This window comes from Lissotriton helveticus, chromosome 9 (assembly GCF_964261635.1).
Source record: "Lissotriton helveticus chromosome 9, aLisHel1.1, whole genome shotgun sequence".
Taxonomy (NCBI): Eukaryota; Metazoa; Chordata; class Amphibia; order Caudata; family Salamandridae; genus Lissotriton; species Lissotriton helveticus.
Window position 1 is genome coordinate 650,525,700 of NC_136070.1, and position 23,771 is coordinate 650,549,470.

General features: G+C 44.2%; 1 protein-coding gene across 2 annotated transcripts in view; it reads left to right on the top strand.

Annotated features, from left to right (window-relative positions):
- Positions 1-23,771, top strand: part of LOC144781754 (glyoxal reductase-like) — a 51,532-nt gene that overhangs the window by 21,396 nt on the left and 6,365 nt on the right. Inside the window, exon 1 of one of the 2 annotated variants that reach the window (XM_078660742.1) lies at positions 21,710-21,726. The exons of the other annotated variant lie outside the window; for it this stretch is intronic. The gene's annotated coding sequence lies outside the window, so the exon portion shown is untranslated. Of the gene's footprint in view, positions 1-21,709; positions 21,727-23,771 lie in introns of those variants that run through there. 2 annotated transcript variants of the gene reach the window in all.

Below are 23,771 nucleotides of genomic sequence, written 5' to 3' on the forward strand. Positions count from 1 at the left end.
GGTTTCCTTCGCCGCTTCATCACGCAACTTTACAACAAAGGGAGAGGCTTTTTGGCCCGCCTTCCCTCGTCGCTATTGCTCCTTTTCTTGGCGCTTTCACGCCCTGAGGTAGTGTTTTGGTGCTTCACTTCCCCCTTTGGTTTCTCTGGCAATTTTACCCCTTTTTGTGCCTGAAGTTAGTGAAAATTGAGTATTCACTATGGGGTTAGACAGCTTTCCATTAATGAATGAGGAAAATTATGAAGGGTATGCTTTTGAAAACAAATTACATTATTTTATTAATTCCTCAGTTTAACAAGCCGTTGTGGCCTTTATGGACCAGATGGTAAAAAATATTGAAACTTTGTAATGACTATTATGTCAAAGACACTAGTGGCCCATTCTGCGGGGTAAAGCCGAAAACGCAAAATGCTGTCTTTAACTATAAAAAAGAAACGCACGTCATTCCTCCTAGGCTTCCTACGAAGGAGGGGAATTCCGAAACCTATTCTAAGTGCAAAAGATAAGGTCTCCTATTAAAAATGGACCCAAAGCTAGTGAATCTGGCGTCTCTTGATCCAGGCATCAAGGCAGATGGTCTTCTTTTTGGGGACTCCTTTATCAAGGACCTTATTTATTTATTTATTTTTGCCATTTATAGAGAGCACTGTAACCCTGCGGGCATCCTGGCGCTGAGACAGCAAGAGGACTGGAGTACTAGACTGCTGAGCTAAATGCAAACGGCTGATATAGAGTTAGAATCAGGGACCGTAGCCGTTATGTTACTAAGTTTTCGTCTATTGATAAGGGCCAACAATCTCTGAAAAAAGTATTTTCCCAGCATGTTTTTGCACCGGCCGGTACAGTCAGGAGCCGCTTTACCGGCCGTTCATACCGCAACTAGGGAACCAGAGGCTCCTTCAACTCATCTTATGGCTACCAAGACTTCAAACCACAGGTCTACCCCCAAAGAGGGATAGGTAATCGGGGTTGCGGACAAAGAAACTTCAGAGCCACCAATCAGCAAGTTGACTCTGTCTTCTGGCCCTCCTCCTGTAGGAGGCCGTCTTCAGTATTTTCTCTTAAAATGGCAAACAGTAGATACTTTCGGTGCTAATTTCAATAAATGTTGTCTTATAGAGTTTTACTCAACACCTTTTTTCAAAACTTTTTTCCTCCTCTTACCAAAGTTCTCCCAACCTAATTAATCTCCCTAGAAATTCAGGCGCTAATACATAACTAGGCAATATAGATTTCCAACCCAGATAATTCAGGGTTTTTCAGTTCGGGGTTTTTAGTCCGAAAGAAAAACAAAACGATGAGACCGGTCCTCAATCACAAATTGTTCAACCAGTTTGTAGTTTACAGCCACTTCAAGTTGGAAACTATCATTCACCTCAGAGAGACTCTGTTTCAACACAATTAGATGGTAAGGTTAGATTTACAAGACGCTTATCTTACAATCCCCATTTATCTTTCTCACAGTATATTTCTTCAATTTCGGTGGCAGGGACAAACTTACCATTTTTCTTCACATCTCTTTGGTCTTTCTCCAGCACCATGCTGCTTTATAAAAGCAATAGAACAGTGATTGCGTCCCTCAGGTTTCTAGGGATCAAACTGATAATTTACCTGGACGATATACTGCTCATGAGTCAAAATATTCAGATTCTTCATTCCTATCTTCAGCTCACTTGTTCTCTGCTAAGTTGGGCTTTTGGGTAAACACAGAAAAATCTATAATTATTCCCACTCAGCAGATAGAGTTTCTAGGTTTTCTCGTGAACTCTTCAAGTGCTACTCTTCACCTACCTCAACAAAAAGTAAAAGCTATCAGGAGCGACCTTCTTCACATACTTTGCAGTTCCCAAATGTCACTCAGATCATTAGCGAGGGAGGTAGGCTTCCTGTCCTCTTCCGTCCAGGCCATCTTTACGGGTCCACTTTTTTACCCAATCCTTCTATGTCTCAAGATTCATCACCTGATAAACACCCTTGCTTATTCTGATTCTATCAGCATCGATGCAGAGTCCCGTCTAGAACTTCAATGGTAGACTGATCATTTAGACTTCTGGAAGGGCAGGAGTATCTTTGCGTCAGCCCTGATCTTGTGTTAGAAACACATGCAGGTCGGACGAGCTGGTGCGCCCACTGTGGTTCAATATCGACTGGAGGTATATTGCAGCTTGAGGAGTCCAAATTGCACATCAACAGTTTAGAGATGCTGGCAGGCTCCTTTGCAGTCCAAAGTATGGCAAAAGACAGGGTACAGTGCTCCATTCTTCTACGCATGGACAATTCTCCGCAGTACGTTATATCAATTATTTTGGAGGAACCAAATCCAAACCATTAGCGGAACTGGCAAAATATTTTCAGGAAATCTGCCTACTCAACAAGATCTCGTTTCAAGCAGAATACTTACCAGGCGCTCTAAATTCAATTTCAGACTTGCACACCAGTCATCTATGGGATTCCAGCAATTGGAGACTTTATTCTTCAGAGTTCCCGTCTCACAAATGGGGTCCTTTCAATATCAATCTTTCTGCTTCCCGACTTAACTCCAAATTACCTTGTTTCTTCTGTTGGCGTCTGGATCCGCTAGCCTTAGCTACATATGCCTTTTTACAAGACCCGTCCATTTCAGTCAATTATGCATTTCCTCCTTTCCTTATGATTAACAGAGTTAGAGTTCTGGCTCAGGCTAGACAGCAGCAAGATACTCTGGTCACAGTGGTCCTGTTCTGGTAATCTCAGAAATTGTTTCCTCCTCTTCTCAAACTAGCAGTAGACTTTCCTGTCCTTCTCCCGTCCTTCCCAGTCTTCCTCTGGATCCTTTGGGCAACCCTTACAACCCAGTGCTCGACAACTCCCTCACTCTCTCTGAATAGAAAATTGCAGGCCCAAATCTATCAATCTCATTTTTCCAGAAGCTGTAGTATTCATTAACAAAGCCTGGCCCCAGGCACCACTAAAGCTTACAAGTCCGCTTGGGCTCTATGGTCAAGCTGGGAAAACGTATCAATCCCTATTTTAGCCTATATAATTTACATTGTCAAATTCTTAGCAGCTGAAGCCAGTGGAGGTAAATCATGCAGAACCATCAACTTGTACAGATCAGCAATCTCCATGAACCATCCCCTTATTAATGGCAAACCAGTGGTAACGCATCTACTCATTTGTCGCCTTTTGAAGGAGTACATTTTTCTATTAGTCCTCCACCAAAGTATAACAAATTGTGGGATGTTAATGTTGCTTTGAATTTGTTTATTTCCTGGCCTGACAATACAAACCTTTCTCTAAAAGTGCTTTCTGCAAAGCTTACTATGTGTTTATGCCTTGTCTCTATCAAACGGTTGTCAGATGTGAAGGTTTTGGAAGTTTTTTTCTCACCAATACACTGCTACTGGGGTGATGATCACTGTTAACAAATGTACTAAGGCTAATTTAAACATGTTTTTTTACCCTTATTTTCCATATCAATCCACACTTTGTGTTGGCCTGTGCTTTAAGTATACAAACAGCAGACGTTTGATCTCAGAACGTCCTCTTTTTCCCAACTCCTCATTTCCTTTCAGAAACCCAACAGTCCAGTTTCTGCTGCCACCCTGGCTTGTTGAGTCACATGGATTATGTCTTTGGCAAGCATTGATACCTCGGTGTTCCGAGCTGATTCCTCCTAGGGTGCATTGGCTTCTAAAGCTTTTTGGGCATTTTCCAGATTATGGGGGGTCATTAGGACGGCGGGCGGACAAATGGGACCGCCCGCCATAAGTGCGGGGGTCCCGTGGGGGCCATTAAGATGCGCTCGCCACAGTGGCGGGCGCATCCTGCATTCCTGTCATTGTGGTGGGCGGTGCACTCAGCACCGCCCGCCACAATGCCAGGAAGGCATGTTGTGCACTTCCATGCACAACATGGCAGGCACCGTGCGGTGCCTGCCATGTTGTGCATGGAACTGCAGGGGGTACCACAGGTACCCCCCATGTGCACCCCCACCCATCAGAATCACTGGGGGCCCGCAACGGGCCCCCGCAAGCAATTACCGCATGCCTTTCCTTAAAGGCATGATTCCGCACCCATGATAATATGGCTGGCGGTGTCTGACAGACACCGCCACCATATTAAACTCTTTTCCGCCCAGTCAACTTGTTGACCGGGAGGAAAAGCGGCGGACGGTCTTTCCGTCCGCCGCGATCCCACCCATTTCCCCCCCGCCATATTACGATGGCGGGGCGGAAATGGGTGGCTGGCGGGGACGGATCTTGGGTGGATCGCCAGCGCCTTGCGGGCTGTGGCGATCCGCCCGAGATCCTAATGGGCCCCTAGAAGTCATAGTGAGATCGGCCGACTGGAGGAACGATAATGACTTCTGGACATTTTATTGTAAACCTCTTCATACTGCAACTTCAATGGTAGTTAACATGTTTTAAACAATCATAATAGAAGCCTCCAGTTTTGACATAAAATGTAGATTTTCCTAGTAATTTATTACAGAAAGTCTTAATTTTATGAAAGACACAGAGGCGAGTATCATCCCACGTCAACACTTGGTCATTTGTATTTGTTTCCCTCCCTGACAACGACATCAACTTTGCCACCTACTTCCTCTTAAGGATGTCATGGTTCAAGATGATCTTCAGCTTTGTCTTCTGCTTCAGTGCATCCACATGGACATTTTCCTGTTTCGTTGCATCCTTCCTGGAACTTAACTTTCATGAACATTTACCAGGAACTTTATACATTTACTTAGCCATTTTCTATTGTGTTGTTCATTTTTTCTTCATTTTCTAGTTCTATTTAACTTCTCACACAAGAAAAGGGGACTGTTCACAGTCAAGTGTGACATTATACATAGTACAATAATACTATAGATTATGGTGAGGATTACGTTTTTTCTTTCCATTGGCTAGCCTGTTGCTAAGCCTTTTGGGATTTGTAGTTTTAACATTCTTGACTGCTGATATAGAAATAAAAGCAAGATTAGAAAGAATAATACTCGCCTCCATATTTTTAATAAAATTAAGTCTTTCCTTCATAAATTACTAGGAAAATCTACATTACTACAAGGTATGAGACACAGTCCATGTAAAACACTGCTGAAGAGCAATCACTATCAATGTGTAGGGTGACCACCTGGCTTTGAGGCAAATTCTGGACCGGGCTCTAAAAGAAATTCTGGTCAAGGTATCAAAATTCAGGACAAAAGGTCAAAAATCAGGACAAAAATTCAGGACAGAGTCAGTTTTACGGACTCATCAACGGAAAGGTTACTCCACTACTTTATCAGGGCATTTATGTACTATTGTCTACATAGCATTATTTATTCACTATGGTCTTTTGGTGATTGCATCTAGGTATGCTACATTCAGGTGGTACATTACGTCCTTATTCAATGGTTGGTAAACTAATGCCCCTGAGCATGTTATCAAGGCCATCACCTCTACCCAAATGTTATGTTATGTTATGTTATGTTAGACAAAGTTTATATAGCGCACGGCTACTCTAAAAGAGTGTCCCGGCGCTTTCCACAGGCAGCTCAATACCGAATAACATAACAAGAAAAGCAAATACAGAAGCAGACAGAACAAAACCCACCCAAAAGAAACTAGAGATTAAAAAGCCAAGTTTTCAGGCTCTTCCTAAACTGAAGCAGATTGGGGGTACTGCGTAGCGCCAGTGGAAGAGTATTCCACAGCTGGGGAGCCTTACAGCTGAAAGACCGGCCCCCAGTGCGGGCCTTCCTCACACGCGGAACCACAGCTGTAAAAAGAGATTCAGACCGCAGCGAGCGGGTTGGGCGATAGAAGGCCAGCCTACGCCTTAGGTACCCCCCCCTGAGCCAAAAAGTGCTTTGTGCATCAGCGTCAGGGATTTAAACATAATCCGCTTCCGGATGGGCAGCCAGTGGAGCATTTGCAGCAGCCCAGAAGCTCGTGCTCGCCTATGCAAACCAAAGATGGCACGGGCAGCAGAATTTTGAGCCACCTGCAGGCGCTGGACTAGATAGTCAGGGAGGCCAAGAAAAAGGGCGTTGGCATAATCCAACCCAATTTTTCTTAAAAAGAAAGCAACAGCAAACTTTTGATTCTGTTTCTAAACATTTTAAATCCCATGGTAAACAGTTTGGGAAACATTAAGGTAAGTGACCTTCTGCTAGTTTAAACATGTTGAACAAAAACATTTGGCTCACCTCAACCTCAAGTGGACTTTAAACCTAAAACAAATTAATGGAGCAGAGCAGATGGTGTGGGTGACACTCACTCCTAATGTCAGGATATAAGGTATCCACAACTTGTCTTTAGTCTCACAGCACCAGAGTGTGCATTCAGGACTCTACATTTATCTCAGAACTGTGGAGCCTGGACTAACAATCAAAGAGAATTAAACCGGAGGATGAGATTAAGATCAGATGGGAGCTCCACAGCAACCAAATCAAAGGGTTGTTGCTCATAACTGGATACATAAGGAAGAGAAGAACAACGTGTGACAATTCCTAAAATCAGTCAAGATCAGTCCGCTATGAGTATTAGAAAGTATTGCGTATCGAGTTGTCTCAGCAGAGAGGAGAGAAACAGAAGGGGCATTGTGAAACGTTTGGACAAGCAGCACCTACCCACCCTGGCAAACTCTTCTGGTGCAATGGTCCTCCAGTCATGCTTGTGAAGGGTGAGCAGAGGTCAGACCCCTTGGAAGGTTGTATTGGGTAATGGTCCACTCTGTCCATTTCTTAAAATTGTTTTGCAGTCGAGCCAAGGCAAAACCAGTAATCTGACTGTTCCCTAAGTGCCAAAGTACACAAAGAATCTTCAAACTATTTGGAATGTATTTAAAAAACAAATGTAAGAATATGATAAAGAGTTTAAAATGTAAGAAGTGTTTTTTAATATATGGTAGTGTATAAACAATTAGACCCCAGATTGAACTGGGAATCATTTACCTTTCTCTACCTAGGGATTAATATCTACTGTTCCCCCACTGATTTCTAGGATCAGTCCCTCCAAGCCAAATGTTGGTTTTCTCTTCCGATTTGAGTAATGCGCCACGTGGCAGTAGTGAAGATGAAAGTGCTACTCTTGTTTTGTATTATTTTTCAAACCTTCCCCTGCTCATCCCTCGTTTCTGTTTCAGATACGTCCCACGTCTGATTTTGGGGTCTAAGGTGCTGCCGGGTAGCTCTTTCTCCTCTCTAAAGTTACCTGTGATTGTGGGTGGGTTAGCCCTTCTGGACATAGAACGCTATTCTTTAGCTGGACAGCTCCAATGGGTGGCTTTCTGGATGCCCCCTGCATGAAATGGGGGTTACTTGTAAAGACTGTAAGGAGAGTTCACATCACTACTCATTGTTTCCTACTGACCATTCTACCGAACCCCACCCGGGGTTATTCCATTCAGCTTTCTTTTGCCTTACTGGAACCCATAAATTCACTAACATGAAGAAACCCTATGCTCTTGCACTACCTTTGCTATGTCTTCCCACGTGCACAGGACAGCTTAGCCCAGGGTAACTCCGTCAGAGGCATGCTGCAGGCCTCTCAAAATTGGGGAATTTGTTAACAGTGACATACTAGATTTCCAAACTCTTATGACAGACTACAATCTTCACCTGAGTCAACTCCTTACTTACGAACACCTTAAACAATCATTAAATGCCCTATTTTATGTCCTCCACCTAGCACAAGCCTCATGTGAGGTGAGCCAAATGCTCCACACCGTAGGGACTGGTGGAAAACTGATAAGATGGGTGTACAGTGCTTTCCTGTAACATGGAGACCACTTTGGGGCATTCTTCTTACTGGAAAACTCAACTAATCGGGCTGCTGTTCCTAAGAAGGAAGAAAGACAATTTCTTTACAGGTATAGTCAGACCAAGACAGTAGAAACAGTCAGTGTGAATTGTCTCATGTTGCCCTCACACACCCCCAGGGGGATGTCATGCTTCATCATAGGGTGGTGCTCCTCGTCGGGCCGGCGCTGCAATGCCCTACGGGTCCCCCGAAGGGTCTCTTTGGCAGAGATTTTTTTTAATACAAATGCCGTATGATGAGTGAAAATGAGGTGTGAATGGAGTAGTGAATGTGGTTGGGGATTACAACTGATCAGGGAGGTCGTGGACTATCCTTTAATAAATAGGCCGCCCTGTCAGGGTTAAATGGGCCTACAACATGCAGGTGCTACTCTCAAGGTTATTTGATGGAACCAGGGTAGTCAGTATGTGAAGACTAGGAAGGGAAAGGCCCCTCTAGTTGAGAGTAAAAGACCTAATTTTGGTCACGTGCTCAGTAATGTGTCAACATGTTTTTGCGCCTTTCATGTGGTCATAAGGATTCATGGTGCTTCGTCAGAAAAAGCAAAACATATAGTGATAAACTCCCCACACAGGTATGGTGCCCCTAACAGTGCTACCTACTTAGTGTATGGATCGAGGTCCAACCTGTAGAAATATAACAAAGAGAGATAGGTATTTAAACTAAACATTTTAAAAAACAGTATGTAATACAAGGAATGGGAAGAAGGGATACTAAGTCCCTGGTTTGATAGGATATCTGCCGCCCCGGTAGGAATTAAGGAGCTGGCTGTCAGCAGGTCACCAGGAAACAAGATAGACACAAACAAAACACATAAACGTAACATACATATTGTGCTGTGGCAGTGATGTCCGCAGAGAACGTTGTCACTATGACACAAACCCATAATGCATGGTAGTGATGTATCTAAGGCAGTACCCATAAATATACAGCATCTGATCCAATGTACGGGTGTCTCTGCAACAAAATGTGAAAAACATGAAGAATGTTGTTCAACATTTAGGCTTAGAACATCGGTGCCAGTCTCAGTACTGAGTGCAGGAGCCTGACATCCATGTCTGAGCCTTGTTCCGGTGGTAAAACAAAAGGTCAGTTGACCAGTGTCTAAGGAATTTGGTGATGTGGACATTCAACATTACAGCGGTGTACATGCTCACAAATATTAGTGCCTTCTATGCTGTATGCTGTAGTAGGAAACCAGCAGTGAGTATTGTACTGATGGTTATATGTGACTATTGTAAGTACGCAGTAGAGTGTACTTTTTTCATATCACTATCAATATGCGACCAAAGATCCTCAAAGTTCTTGCCTCTGGCATCATCTTAAGCAAAACTTCTCTAAACGATTGCCACATGGATTAATATAGCATTCACGGCCTCTAGGTTTGAGAACCACCAGCTAAATTACACATCTTTCATTGATGCCACACAAAGGACAAAATGAGAATATTAGCATTTTTCACCTTTTATCAATACTGACCTGCTAGAAAAGTGGGCAAATGTATCAAAGGGTTCCACAAATTCTCTGTCTGTGGGTAAATGTGATGGTACGTATTGGGAAAGATTCTTATGACACCAGCCATTTTACCTATCAGTAAAAGAACCAAATGTAGCAAAAATATCAAATATGATTTTGATATTTCCTTATTCTGTTCAGTTTTTAGAATAATTAAATAAGACCTAACACCCTGCATCTTTTAGACCAAAGACCACAAAACTGAAAAAAGCAAAAGGTAGAAGAAACAATATTTTAATGACCTTTCTAAACCTCAAAACGCATGCAGAAACAATCAATCTGGGTAGTGGGATTTAATAAAATAGCTACTTGTCCATGGGGAAAGTTGCTTCATTAATCTACTTGTCCTTTAACAAAACCCACTTGTCCGTTTTGTGCCATGTAATGCAACAACAAATTATGACAGCAATCTCAGTATATGAGAGTTCTGATATAGCCTGTTTGAGTATGCCAGTGCTCATACCATAGTAGAGTTTGAATGCTAGCAATTCCCTTATTTTCCATGTTTCCGCAGATCTACATACTGGAGCTGAAGGTAGCGGTAAGCAATAGTGCCAGAGTTTAAATGCCCTGTTCAATCTATGCAATCCTATGAACTTGCATGTTTTAAGGGTTCTCACCAATTCTTCTTTAATCTTTTCCTTTACTTAGCATTGATAAGCTACAGTGAGATATAAACTCATTTGTTTGGGCACACACATCACCAAGAATAGCCTGGAAAAAGTTGAGGCAGAGGAGAGAGAAGGGTGGCCTTGCCTTGACAGATTTTCAGTTCTGTGCTTGGGCTTTCCAACTCACCCATTCGCGTATGCTGTTGAAAATGCCGGTTAATACTGGTGCAGGGGCTACGTTTCTAGCTATGCTTAGAGGTGCCAGCTTAGTTGAGTAGGGTTTCTTGTTTAAATTCGGGGACCTAAACTTTTTCAAAAAGATTAAGTTGAAGGTCCTACAAGGATTTGCTAAAACCTGGGCAAAACTAAGGGGAGCAACTACACTTAGTTATTTTCCAGCCTGTCGTCCCTGTGGGATTCTCCTGGTACTCCGGAGTAACGATAGCGTTTTGGTGCTGTCTTGTGACCCGCTGCTTCACCTGTTGCGGCCATACAGGGACTCCGTCGGAGACAGCACCAAAATGCTATTGTTACTCGGACCCCCTCCAGGGACCCATGAAGTTTACTTTCGAGAATCTGAAAGTACAACTCGAGAGGAAATCCTCCTCTTACAGTTAGAGCACCTTAGCGAGTGCTACACATTGGAACACATATACATCATATGTAGCTCCTTTTTAAATCACATTTGCACTTAGGTCCTGAAGAAAACCAGATTGAACACGAGGCCTGGCTGAAACTAGTTGACCACACAGGATGTGGGAGACCATAAGTCCCTCCAACCACATCCACTAGCCTTATTTGTAATTCTGCCAAGGGCCTACGAATAAAGTAATCCTTGAGATACGGGGACCCTTAGGACAGCTTTTAAACCCCACTCTGCACACCATCACTGCACACTCACTTAACAAAAAAACGCTCCGCTGTAAACAGTCTAGTTTGGTGGGTGAGGGCCTTCATAAAAACCAATATGTTTTTCTGACACACACTACATGAGCAGCATCAGTTTAGGTAGTTCCTTTTGATTATCAATAACCTACGGGGAAGTGAACTAACCACTCTAGTTCTTCGCTCACCCTCTTGATATTGATCACTGATCCATGAATATCAGTGTGGCTTTATTCCACAAAGAAGCACCATGAATAACCTCTGCAGATTGTTCCATATCATGCATGCAACACATTTAAGGGAGGGTCTCAATGCATTGTCTTTTCTCGATATTGAAATAGTGTTCAATTCTGTTGCATGAGAGTAACTCTGGCGCATGCTGGAAAAGATAGGACCTAGCCCCAAGTATATAGCATAGATTAAATTATTGTACACTGACTCGGGTGCCAGGGTTCAGACGGGCAGTGTGGTGTCCACTCGCTTAAAGCTGTATCGAGGTACCAGACAGGGATGCCCCTTGCCACCCCTGTTATTTGCTCTGGCTTTGGAGCCTGTGTCGGCTCTACTACGTCAGACGCTAAGGCCTGGGGGATTCCAGTGGGCGACACAACACATGTTGTTTCCTTGTATGCTGAAGATGCCCTAGTGTACATGCATTAACCATAAGAATCTGTGCCTGTCCTGCTGCGAGTTTTGAGAACCTTTGGGAAGTGTTGTGTCTTTTTGTGAATACCCCAAAATCTCAGTTATTGTCGATAGGTGGCCTGACTGTGGTGCACCCTGAGATGTATCCAATGGTGGGCCTGCCATGGAATATAGAAGGGATACGTTATTTGGGTATCAAGATCGCCTATACCAAACAGAAATTTCTAGACCTAAATATAGGCAGAGTACTGAGAACGTCGGTGTGGTTTTGGACAGACCTCCCACTGTCGCTGATGGGCAGAGCTTCCTTAGTTAAGATGGTGGTGCTTCCTAGGTTTCTATACACCATGCAGGGTACATTGTATGAGATCCCCAGGAAGTATTTTAACAAATTGGATAGTTTGCTCGTAGTCCTGCCTTGTGCTACAAAAAGAAAACGGAAAGGGCTATCTATGTTGAAACAGATCTGAGAACAAAGAGGGATTGAACTACCTAATATGCAGCTGTATTATACGGCAGCTCACGTTCAATATGCGGTACACTGGCTGGATGAGGGGGAAAATTGGGAGAAGAAACTTCTGAGGGACTCACATGAACACCAAACACTTCTAGACTGCTTATGTGTGGTGTCCGGATACCTGTGGCGTCACCACCCCTGATACAGCAAATGGGTAGAGTGTGGGAGCAGACAGTCACAAGGGTTCTGCGTCATATCAATCCGTCTGCATTTGTAAAGCGCAACTCTGCAATGTAGGAGAAGAAGCGGCTGCTGCTGCGGGTGTGGCAAATGTGGGTGTGTGTAAGGACGAGTGAAGAGGAGCGTAGGTGTCTATCGGGTTGGTGGAAGTTCAGTCGATGGTTGAGGTAGGCAGGTCCTAAGTTGTGGAGGGTTTGTAGGCGTGCGCGAGTATCTTGAACTGGCATCTTTTCTGGATGGGAAGCCAGTGGATGTCTCTCAGGTGGGTAGTGAAGTGGGTTTGTTTGGGGAGTTCCAGGATGAGTCTGGCTGTGGCGTTCTGGATAGTCTGGCTTCTTCTGAGGAGTTAGATGGAGATGCCAGCATAGAGGGTGTTGCCGAAGTCGAGGCGGCTGGTGACGAGGGCCTGGCTGACAGCCTTTCTGGTGTTGGTTGGGAAGCATCTGAAGATTCTGTGGAGCATGTGAAGTGCGTGGAAGCAGGAGGAGGCGACTGCACTAACTTGTTGTTCCATGGTCAGTTGACTTTAGAGGATGATGCCAAAGTTGCGTACGTGGTCGGTCGGTGTGGGTCCCAAGTTCTGCAGGCCACCAGCTGTGGTTCCATGCAGAAGTGTTCTTCCCAAAGATCAGTACTTCAGTTTTGTCGGAGCTGAGTTGAAGGCAGTTGTCTCTTATCCATTTGGCTACGTTGGTCATGGTATTGCAGAAGTTGATTTTGGCTCTGGTGGGGTCGTTGGTGAGCGAGAGGAACAGGTGAGTGTTGTCTGCGTAGGAGATTATGTTGAGTCCGTTAAATCTGAGGAAGTCTGCAAAGGCGATCATGTAGATGTTCGACAGGGTGGGGCTGAGGGGTGGTCCTTATGGAATGCCGCATATGATGTCTTTTGGTGTGATGACGGGAAGCAGTCGGATGCTTTGTGTGCATCCTGTGAGGAAGGAGGCGACCCACTGGGAGGCGTCTTGGGGTATGCTTATGTTGTGCCGTCTTTTGACAAGGGTGTTGGGGGAGACTGTATCAAACACTGCGGAGAGGTTGAGGAGGATCAGGGCCACAGTTTCCCCACTGTTGAGGAGTGTTCTGATGTCTTTGGCGGCAATCAACGTGGTCTCAGTGCTGTGGTTGGCACAAACTCCTGATAGAGAGTCGCCCAGTAGGTGGTTTTGTTCTAGGAGTTTAGTGAGTTGCTGGTTGATGGCTTTCTTGAGAACTTTATCCGGGTAGGGGAGCAGGGAGATCAGATGATCATTTTTTAGATCGTTGGGGGTCAGTGGAGGCTTTCTTTATGAGGGGAGTGACATCAGTGTGTTTCCATCTGTCCGGGAAGGTTGCTGTGGAGTGAGGTGTTGAGGATGCTGGTGAGTTGCTTGCTGATTGGGTTCATTGCAAGGTTGTAGAGGTGGTGGGGGCAGGGCTCGGTGGGCGCCCCTGAGTGGATGGAAGCCATGATGGCTGAGGTGGTCAGAGCGGTGACCAGAAAGTGATGGTTTGGCTGGTGTTTACTGGTTGGTTGAGCTCGTCGGGGTTGATGGTGGTGGGTTAGATGTTGAAATCTTTGTAGATGTTGATGATCTTTCTGTGGAAGTGGTCTGAGAGGGAGCTGCAGAGTTTTTAGGAATGGTGGATGGTGTTCTCTATGGCTGTCTGGTTGGAGAATTCTTTGAATATTTTGAAGAGTTTGTTTGTGTGTCTGGTGGCTAAGTCAATGCAGGTGGTGATGGCAGGTTCCTTGGCTTCTTTCATGTGCACATGGTAGTTGGTGGGGGCTGTTTTGTGAGCGGCATGTAGGTGGGGTTCTTGGTGGTGTACCATTGTTTCTCCAGTTGGTCCACGTTGCACTTGGTGCTCCTGATCTGGGGTGTACCAGCAGGCATGTTTGGGGCTCTTGTTGGTTTTTGTAGGTTTCAGCGGGGTGACTCTTTCGGTGATCCAGGTGGCGAAGTTCTGGATGACCTGGTTGAGGTCTGTTGAGGCCTCAATACATGAGGCGGTGAGGGTCTGTGGCCACTGAGTTTCGGTGACCTTGCTCCAACTGCGGTGAGAGATCTGCTGCCTGGTAATGGTCTGTTGGGCGTCTGTGATGGTGAAGTGTACGAGGGTGTGGTCAGTCCAGGTGAGTTCTATGGTGTGGCTGAATTTGATTCTGCCACTAGAGGTGAAGATGGGGTCGAGTGTGTGTCCGGCTTTGGGCATGGGTTCGGTGACCAGTTGGGTGAGGCAGATGTTGTTCAATTTTTCTAGGTGGATGATGGAGTTGGTGATGTAGGGTTTGTCGATGTGGAAGTTGAGGTCGCAGAAGAGGTAGTGGTGCAAGCTGATTACTAGGGTTGGGATGAGGTTGGGCATGGTGTCGAAGAATGTTGCTTGGTGTCTCTGTGGTCTGTAGGCAAGGATGCCTCTTTTTGTGGACTTTGAATCAGTCTGTAGTAGGAAGTTGAGGTGTTCCATGAGAGGTGTGGGATCGTCATTGGTGATGGTGCATCTGATGGTTTACTTGAAGATGATGGCGATGCCTCCGCCTTGTTTGTTGGTTGGGTTTTCAGTGTATCATCTTGTAGCCTTCAGGTGTGGCAGTGGTGATGTCGGGGTTCGAGGATGGGTTGAGCCATGTTTCGGGGACGAAGGCATTGTCCGTGGAGAGGGTGGTGATGGTGTCCTGTGCTTCTGTGGCATGTTTGCAGAGTGGGCGTAGTGGTCTTGATTTTGTGGACTGGAGTGGGATCTTTCGTAAGTTGTGTCACGGGGAAGTGGCAGTGTTTGCAGGTGAATGGTCCTTAGGTAGATCATGGGGAGGAGGAAATACAGCTGTTTCGACATTCGTAGTTCCTTGGCAGTGTACCGTCGGGTGACCTAGGGGTCCTAGCGCTGGAAATTGTACAACCAGCGGTGCGTTGGCAGTGCGCCCGCTTTGAGTGTCCGCTGCGTGGTCGTGCTGCAGCCTCCATTTGTGGTCCTGGTGGTGGTTCTGGTGCAGGCAGCGCAGGGGCAGGAGGCAGCGCAGGGACAGCAGGCAGCGCTGGGGCAGGGTTGCCTTTCCACTGGAGCTAGAGAATTTGCATTTATAGCAAGAAAATGGCCCTTCCAGGCAAAGAAAAGGCTGAGGGGAGCAGTGCAAACAACTAGTCCTAAATTTCCTTATAGTATTACTATCATAATGTTTCCTTAATAAGAGGCCTAACTCTGGGGGCATGGATGCAGGATTCCTGGCGTCTGGGAAGAGATGCTGGGTGAGACCCTCTCTGCACGCTACTAGGAGAGGATTCTTATGGGTGAGCTCCAACGCGTGCTTTAAACTAATGCAATATAATTATACACATCAGGTGTATCTCACACCCAAGACTTTACATAGAATATATGCCACGCGGTCAGACTGCTGTGCCCTGCCATGGACTTTGGGCACGTGGTGTGGAGTTGCCCTTTGATAGAGTCTTCCTGGGCAGTTGTGTTGCAAAGATTAAATGGGGTTGGGAGGCCAAACGCACCCCACGGGCGATACTATTAGGACTGATTTTGTACCTGTCGAAAAAGAAATGTAGCAGTAAGTACTTGATGCTGGGTTTACTGCTTGTAAAGCGGCAAATTGCTATGAAGTGGAAGAGACCGTAAGTTCCCGATTGCACTGATTGGCTGTGGGACATGTCTGAATGAGCGGTGGCAGAAGAAGTCAGATTGCAGCATGTGAGGAGGGATGAACATCTGGGGGATGGCTTGGCAGCCTAGGCACAGATGTTGTCTAATCTACAGGACACAGCAGTTGTTGAAAGTGACTCAGGAGTATAGGACATAGATAAATGCTGTGAGTAAGGAAGGATGATTGAAGACTTTTTAGACTGGAAGAAAGTGTATTTTTACAATAGGCGGAGAATTAGATGGTCTCATTTCCAGGGCTCGCCGACTAAGCTTGCTGGAATATACTAGCTGGCATTACCGCAGCTGATAGAAATGGGGGAATTGGGAGAATAGGATTCTGACCGAGACTCTCAGGCTAGGACCTTGGGAATTCACAAGCAGTTGGTTGCCAAACTCTCTGATGTGTTTTACCCCCATGGTAGTAAGATGGTTAGCCCAGTCCTAACCCATCCCTGGTATGACGCATCCTGTCGGAAAGCAAAAAAAATCTGCTAATCTCAATAAAAGAAAAGGATAGAACCAGCATAAAGCAGTGTCGGTTTAGGTATAAACAGGTTATTATTAGGGGAAAGAAAGACTGGGAGGCTAACAGATGGGAAGAACTTAGATCAGCACTCTCACGCAAGGATTCAAAGGCATTTTGGGCTACTGTTAGGTCTGGGACGAGTGGTGGCGGATTAGCACCTTTATCGAACATAGCACCTGTAGTCTGGGAAGCCCATTTTGGAGCACTAAATGCCAATCCTGCTGAAGAGACCTCCTTGCTCCCTATCCTCGGACCCCTCCATGAGCATAGATTGGAGGGGCCAATGGATTATGTGTTGGGAGAAGCTGAAGAGACCCCCCTGCTATTTACCCCAGGACCCCTCCATGAGCATGGATTGGCGGGGCCCTTGGATATTGAGCTGGGCCAGGATGTAGTGGCCCCCATGTGTGAGTACCGATCAGGTGGGCTCTTGGATATCACACTTACAGAGGTTGAGACCGCAATAGTTAAACTTCTACCTAACAAGGCTCCTGGCTTAGATAAGTTGCCTGGGGGTCTATTTCGGTCCCAACCAGAAATTTGGGCACCTTATTTGGTTGTTTTATTTAATGCATTACTTAAGGGGAATGGCCCGCCAGATACTTGGCTTGGAGCAGAGATTGTCCCTGTCCACAAAAAAGGTTGTCCGCTAACCCCGTCTAATTACAGGCCCATCAGTTTGATAGATACTACACAAAAACTGATGGGCAGGATTCTTTTAGACAGAATTCAGGGGTGGATAGAGGAAAATGAGATTTTGACTATATTCCAGGCCGGGTGTAGGGCGGGTATTTCCACCCTAGATCAAATATTTAGGCTCCAGGTACTATTTTGGAAAACGGTGAGAGTGGAGGGTGGCAGCCTCTACCTCATCTTTGTTGACCTGCGGGCCGCATTTGATTTTGTGCCGAGGGAAAAGCTGTGGAGAGTATTAACAGATTTGGGTCTACCCACTTATCTATTGAATATTTTGAACAAACTCCACATGAACAACTATGCTCAAGTTAGGTGTGGGAGGTATGGTGAATTGTCGGCCCGTTTTCCTTTGAAGAAGGGGGTACGCCAGGGGTGCGTCCTGGCCCCAACCTTATTTTGTCTTTACATAAATGGCCTAGTAGATCACCTACTTGGAGTAAAAAATAACGATGCCCCAAGGCTGGCGACCGGGCGGGTGCCCGCCTTGATGTTTGCAGACGACACTCTGTTGTTGTCCAAGACATCAACGGGCATTCAGCGCACTCTGGATGGCTTCGCAGCGTTCTGTGCTTTGCGTGGGCTAGAGATAAACTTGGATAAGACTAATTTTATGATTTTTAATCCCCCTAAACAGACCCGTCCTTACCCTTTTCTGAATGGTATTCCTTTTAGAAAGAGTTAAGACGTTTGAATATCTTGGTATCACCTTAACGGAAAACTATGACTGGGGCTCTCAGACAGCAAAGGCGGCCCTTAGGTTATCCCAAGTGGTGGGGGGAATTAGTAAAGTCCATAGAATTTCGTATTTTAAGCCAGCGGCCCCGGTCGTTGAAATCTATAGACTTCAAGCCAGAGCGACTTCTATGTACGGAGCTGAATTATGGGGACACCAACGAACAACTAGCCTCATGAGGGTAGAACATGCCTTCATGAGGAATCTTTTGGACCTACCAGCAAGTACACCGCTTATTCCCTTGCGTATGGATTTGGGGTTAGAATCTATAGAGGAGGCAGTAGCAGCACGGCCTATGCTATATTGGAAGAGACTCTGGTCAGTGCCTGAATTGGCTTCCTATGAAGAGGAATTTATAGAGGTGTGGGCCTCTTTAAAAACCAAGAACATTCCGTGGCTTCTGCACATTAGGGCACTCAGCAATCGGATTGGTTTACCTGAGTTGTGGTAGAATCCCGAAGAAATATGCCATGGGGTAACTAAATCAGAGCTGCTGCGTCATCTTAGGAATCAGAACCTATTATCTCTACAGAGATGCACTACTGTGGGAAGACTGATGGTAGAGTTCCTTCAAGTAAAAGTCGAATCCAGAATGGAGGAATTTCTAGACGTAATCTATCCTCCACTTGCGAGGAAACTCTACATTCAGCTTGGGCTCAGTAGCCTCCCACTCAGGGTATTTACCTGTAAATGGGCTAATACAGATAATATTGCGTGCCCGGCATGTAATTACAAGCAAGAAGATGTATGCCACGTTCTGTTTTTTTGCCCCGCCTACCAGGCAATAAGGAAATGCTGGTTGATTCCACCTTGTAGGAACCTAGGCTTCAGCCAATGTGCCCAAGCTTGTCGGTCCTACGGTATGATACCCACCCCCCTATTGTTTTCGCTGTATCACGGTTTCTATTTGGTATGTGGCGTAGACGGAAAAGCTTTTTATAACAATTGTGTCCATTTATTTATTTTATCATGTCTATTTTTGATAACCATATAGTTTAGTCAACTTTTAGGTCTAAAATTTGACTGGATATGTTATTTATTGTTTTATTATTCTGTGATACTATGTATGTATTTTATCTGCAGTTTTATGGTCTTTGCTGACCGAAATAAAGTTACCAATGTAATGTAATGTATTTTTGAAGGACCTCAGAAGAATGGGCAAAAAGCCGAACAGATAGATGCGTGAACTCTAGGGATTGACATTAGTGACAACTGATGTCTTTGTCATAAAATATGAGCAGCTATGAGGGGTAGGGAGAGTTGGGGATATCGTTTATAAGGAATCTATTATTGGTATTATAACATTGTATGAATGCTGCTACACTTGAGTCATGATACAGTGTTCAAATCCTGTGAAAATCAATAAAGAATATATATTTTTAAAGATGTCAGAGGGCATTGTTCTTTACAGATGAGGTCATGTAAGCCACTTTGAGTGATGTCACAGGTTTTCAATATATAAGTGGGAAGTCAGATGAAGGTAGTTTTTTTTATTTATAAACCTTTATTGGATAGTTCATTAAAACCATTCAAATGGGTTAATACTGTTGGTAGGATTATCCATCCATTGATTTAACAATATAAAAGCATATATGTGTTAAATTGTGACCGTTACCAACTGATGGCAGTGCTCGTCCGTAGACTTCAAAAGCGTCAAAGAGGCCATGAGTGTAGCTAGTGCCGTCCGTGCAGGGCTGAAAAATGACCAAAACCTTTTACCATGGAGTATTTTACCAATCCAAAGCTGTAATATGCCCGGAGTGGTAAAAGGCTTTTGTCATTTTTCAGCGCAGCATGGATGGCACTAGCTAATCCAATTCTTAAAAATATTGCTGTACAATTGGCAAAAGACTTTGGGCCCGATGTAGGTAATCCCAGATTACCGATTCTTAAATACGGAATCATACCGATTCGGTATTTAAGAACTGGCAATCGGGATTTAGGTAATTTTACCGATTCCATTACAGAATCGGTAAAATTCGGTAATACCGAATCGGTATTTACCGATTCGGTAATTGCCATTCATTCCTATGGGCCTGTAGGCCCATAGGAATGAATGTCAATTACCGAATCGGTAAATTCCGATTCAGTAATTGGGGGAAACATTGAAGGGTGGCAGGGTGTCACTTTGACACCCTGTTGCACCCCTCAATTGTGCATGGGTGCACATATTGCAGACATACATGCTCTTAGGGCATGTATGTCTGCAACATGCCACTGTTTAATAAGCAAAAAAAATGCTTTTGAAAGGGTTTTCATTATTTACCACCAACTTCTAGTTGGTGGTAAATAACGAATTCTGAAACCCTTGTAGCACTGAAAACAGTGCTACCTACATCTAAAATGACAGAATCGGTAATTTTACCAATTCGGTATTTTACCGAATTGGTAAAATTACCGAATCAGTAAAAATTACCGATTCTGTAATTTTACATGCCCCTACATCTTAGGCCCAGATGTAGGTAAATCTCATTTACAGATTCATAAATACCGAATTTTACCGATTCGGTATTTATGAATCTGTAAATGAGATGTAGGTAAAAATTTGGTATTCTTTACCGAATCGGTAAGATTCGGTATTTACCGATTCGGTAAATACCGAATCGGTATTTGCTATTGAATCCTATGGGCCTTGAAGCCATAGGATTCAATAGCAAATACCGAATCGGTATTTACCGAATCGGTAAAAATACCGAATTGCTAAAGGGGACAGGGTGTCACTTTGACACCCTGTTGCACCCCTGTAACTGGCGTTTGCGCCATGTGTTACACATACATGCCCTTACGGCATGTCTGTGTGCCACATGGCACAGGTGTACATGCACAGATGTGCATGTACACAAGAATTCGTAATTTACCATGCAATTGTATTGCATGGTAAATACCGAATTCTAAAGGCCCAATAGCACTGTTAGGAGTGCTTCCTACATCCCAAAATACATTTTCGGTATTTTTACCGAATGGTAAAATTACCGATTCGGTAAAATTTACAAAATCGGTATTTTTACCGATTCTGTAATTTTACCGAATCGGTAAAATTACCGATTCGGTAAAATTACCGAAAATGTACGTTTTTCTAGCCCCTACATCTCCATAGCCCTTTACCGGTCGGAAACGGCCGAAAATCGGTATTTTCGGCCGTTTCCGACCGGTAAAGGGCTACCTACATCTGGCCCTAAATATCCAAATACCGGTCGGAAACGGCCGAAAATCGGTATTTTCGGCCGTTTCCGACTGGTATTTGCCTACCTACATCGGGCCCTTTGCCCCTTACTAGCTCGGCGTGGCTGGCACTGCACTAATCCTATGCCTAAAACGTTGCTACAAAAACAGACATTTGAGGTGAGCAGATTCAAAGCATCGCCTGTGTTGTAGGATGCTCTATATAGCAGCTACACACCACCTAAACTTGGGAACTACCCATAGTTTCTTCATTCCTTACTTGCTTAAGTTATGTGGCGGTCTAGGCCTGAAAGGATATTGTTTTGAAAAAAGTGTGTGTGAGGATTTGAAAAAGATTTTATTAATTTTCAAAAAAATATAAATAGTACATGGGTGTGTGTGAGTGCACAACCAAACACACATTATTAAACATTGAAAAAATGATTACACTTACCTATGAAAATACTATGTAATGATACTCCTTATGCAATTACTCCCGATTTGTCAGTCAATGAAGTAGTGACATCCATCCATCACTGAGTAGTCACTCTAAATGAAAAGTGGCAAAGTAGCAACCATGTAAATGAATGGTCTCGTTGCAATCACCAAAGGTGAGAATTCTCAAGGTAGTTAGTCTGCATACGGAGTAGTCCTCACGGGACAGCCACTGCAGGTGAGTAGTTAGTGTATAGGTAAGGTCTCACAGGGCTGTGAATATTGGTGAAAAGTCTGTTTAGTCATAAATAGGTGAACTGTTATATGGCAGTTGTTGTGCTGGTGGTATGACTAGTGGTTATGTGTTTTTATTTTCCAGGGCTTGCTGAAAACCTCAGAAATATAAGGTTGGTGGCTTAATCATGAGCAGCCTGTAATTCTGCTATCACTGTTATTTGTTTCTTTCCATGTGATCAGTGATTGAAATATGCTTCAGTACATAGTGAGAGGAAAACAGTGCAGATATTGCTGTGTTAGAGGAGTCAGTCGTCTTTAGAGCTCTTAGTTTCCATTTTTATTGTTTTGTAGAGGTATACCAGTAATCTTGATTGTTTGATTGCTGTTCTCCATTTTAACAACTCTACACTGCTGGAAGCATTTGACTCAAAACTTCCCTCACAGGGCCACTGGAATTATGCGGCAGTGAAGGGCCAAAATATGTGGCAGTGTTGAGTAAATTATGCGGCAGGAAAAGCCAAATTATGCTGCATAATGTGGCACATTTTATGATAGTATTACTTCATTAATTGTCATTTTTACACTGTCTGGGTATTGGTTGCACCTCCTTAGTACCAATTTAACACCCATTAGTAACAGAAAGGTGACCAGTCAATATTTGTAATGGGCCTTCCACTCTGCAACAACGCGTGTCACTGCATTTTAATACTTTAGAACCATTTCAGCTAGAAACACATTTTTTCGTTAAAACATGCAGAATATGCAGCAGACGATGGTTAATGTATCAAATGCAACAAATCTATAATTAAGCAAAAAACTCCGCAGTCGCACAATTGCATAAATCCAGTGGCCCTGTTCATGGTGAAATAGACCTTCTCTGGTGGTGCAACCATCTTCGGAAACTCCCTCCTTCCAGTTCTAAGGATCCAGCCAAATTGCCTTTATTTTTGGGAAAATGCTGTAAACACACCTAAACCGCGTTCACATGATGTAATTCCAGTCTCATTTTGTATATCTATTTCATGTCCCTTCATTTCCTTCTCCAGCTATTTCATGCTCACTATTTTGGAATGTTTAAGGTGTAAGGTTACATTTTTTTCATATGTAAAAAAAACAAAAAAGTTTTGCTTATGATCCTACTTCTGTTTTACGTAAATCGGCACGTTAGTGCCTGATAGTAACATTGAGCTATGGAACAAACTTTGGTAGGCCTACTGTGTTTTATTTATTTATTATGTTTTTGTAGAAATGTGCGGTTGTAAACCGGCCTTAGTACAAGCTCTCATAGAGAAATGTGAAAATCTGTTCATCCCTGCACCGTGTGGCAGGCACCTCAAGGTGCTTGCCACACGGTGCTGGATTAACAGAGGGCACCGTAGGTGCCCCCTCTGCCCCCAACCAGAGGCTGCAGAGAGTAGAGAGCCCTGCTAGAGGCCCCTAAAGTCGCTTTCTGACAGACCTTCCATGTCGGAAAGCCCGACATAGAAAGCCTGTATGAAACCAACATCGTAATCCCGACGCAGAAACGCCGTCCATTGGAATTATGCTCAGGCCTCCGACTGGCCCTTTGAGCCTGTCAGAATCCAGCTAGAATGACCGTCCGGTTTCACTTTCCTCTGCCTGCATTGGAATGCGCCGGTCTGAAGTGAAACCCACGCTCTGACTCAGAAGGGCATTCTGAGTCTCATCGTAATGAGGCCCTTTATGTGTAAAATAAATAAATTGTAAAAAAAAAAAAATGCCAATGGTAGTTTGAATCTGTTTTGCACTAAAAGAAAAGGTAAGTTAAAATGACCCAGAGCAGAAATACATAAAAAAATTAAATGACAGTAGAAAATAAAGCTGAGATTGACATATGTGCAAGATCATAATGCTGTCACTCACAGTGAAGTTTTGTAAGGTTTACAAGAGTGTAACCCATAGACCGGTTCAGGACTGGGTAGGTAAGGTACATTTAGAAACAGTGTCCTGATTGGTTATAATGTATAGACAGTTACTTGTGCATGCATACAGCATTACTCAGATGGGAAAGAAGGAGAATCCACATTCATTTGGAGCAAGATAGTTAATCGTCTTTATGTCACATAAGTAATGGTCGAAGAGTTATACAGTTAAGTACAGCACTGCATAAATAAATTGAAGACAACCACAAAAAACTTGGTGCTTAAGAGTGATAGTGATGAAGGTGGCGACGCAAGTGGAAAAAGTGAACAGC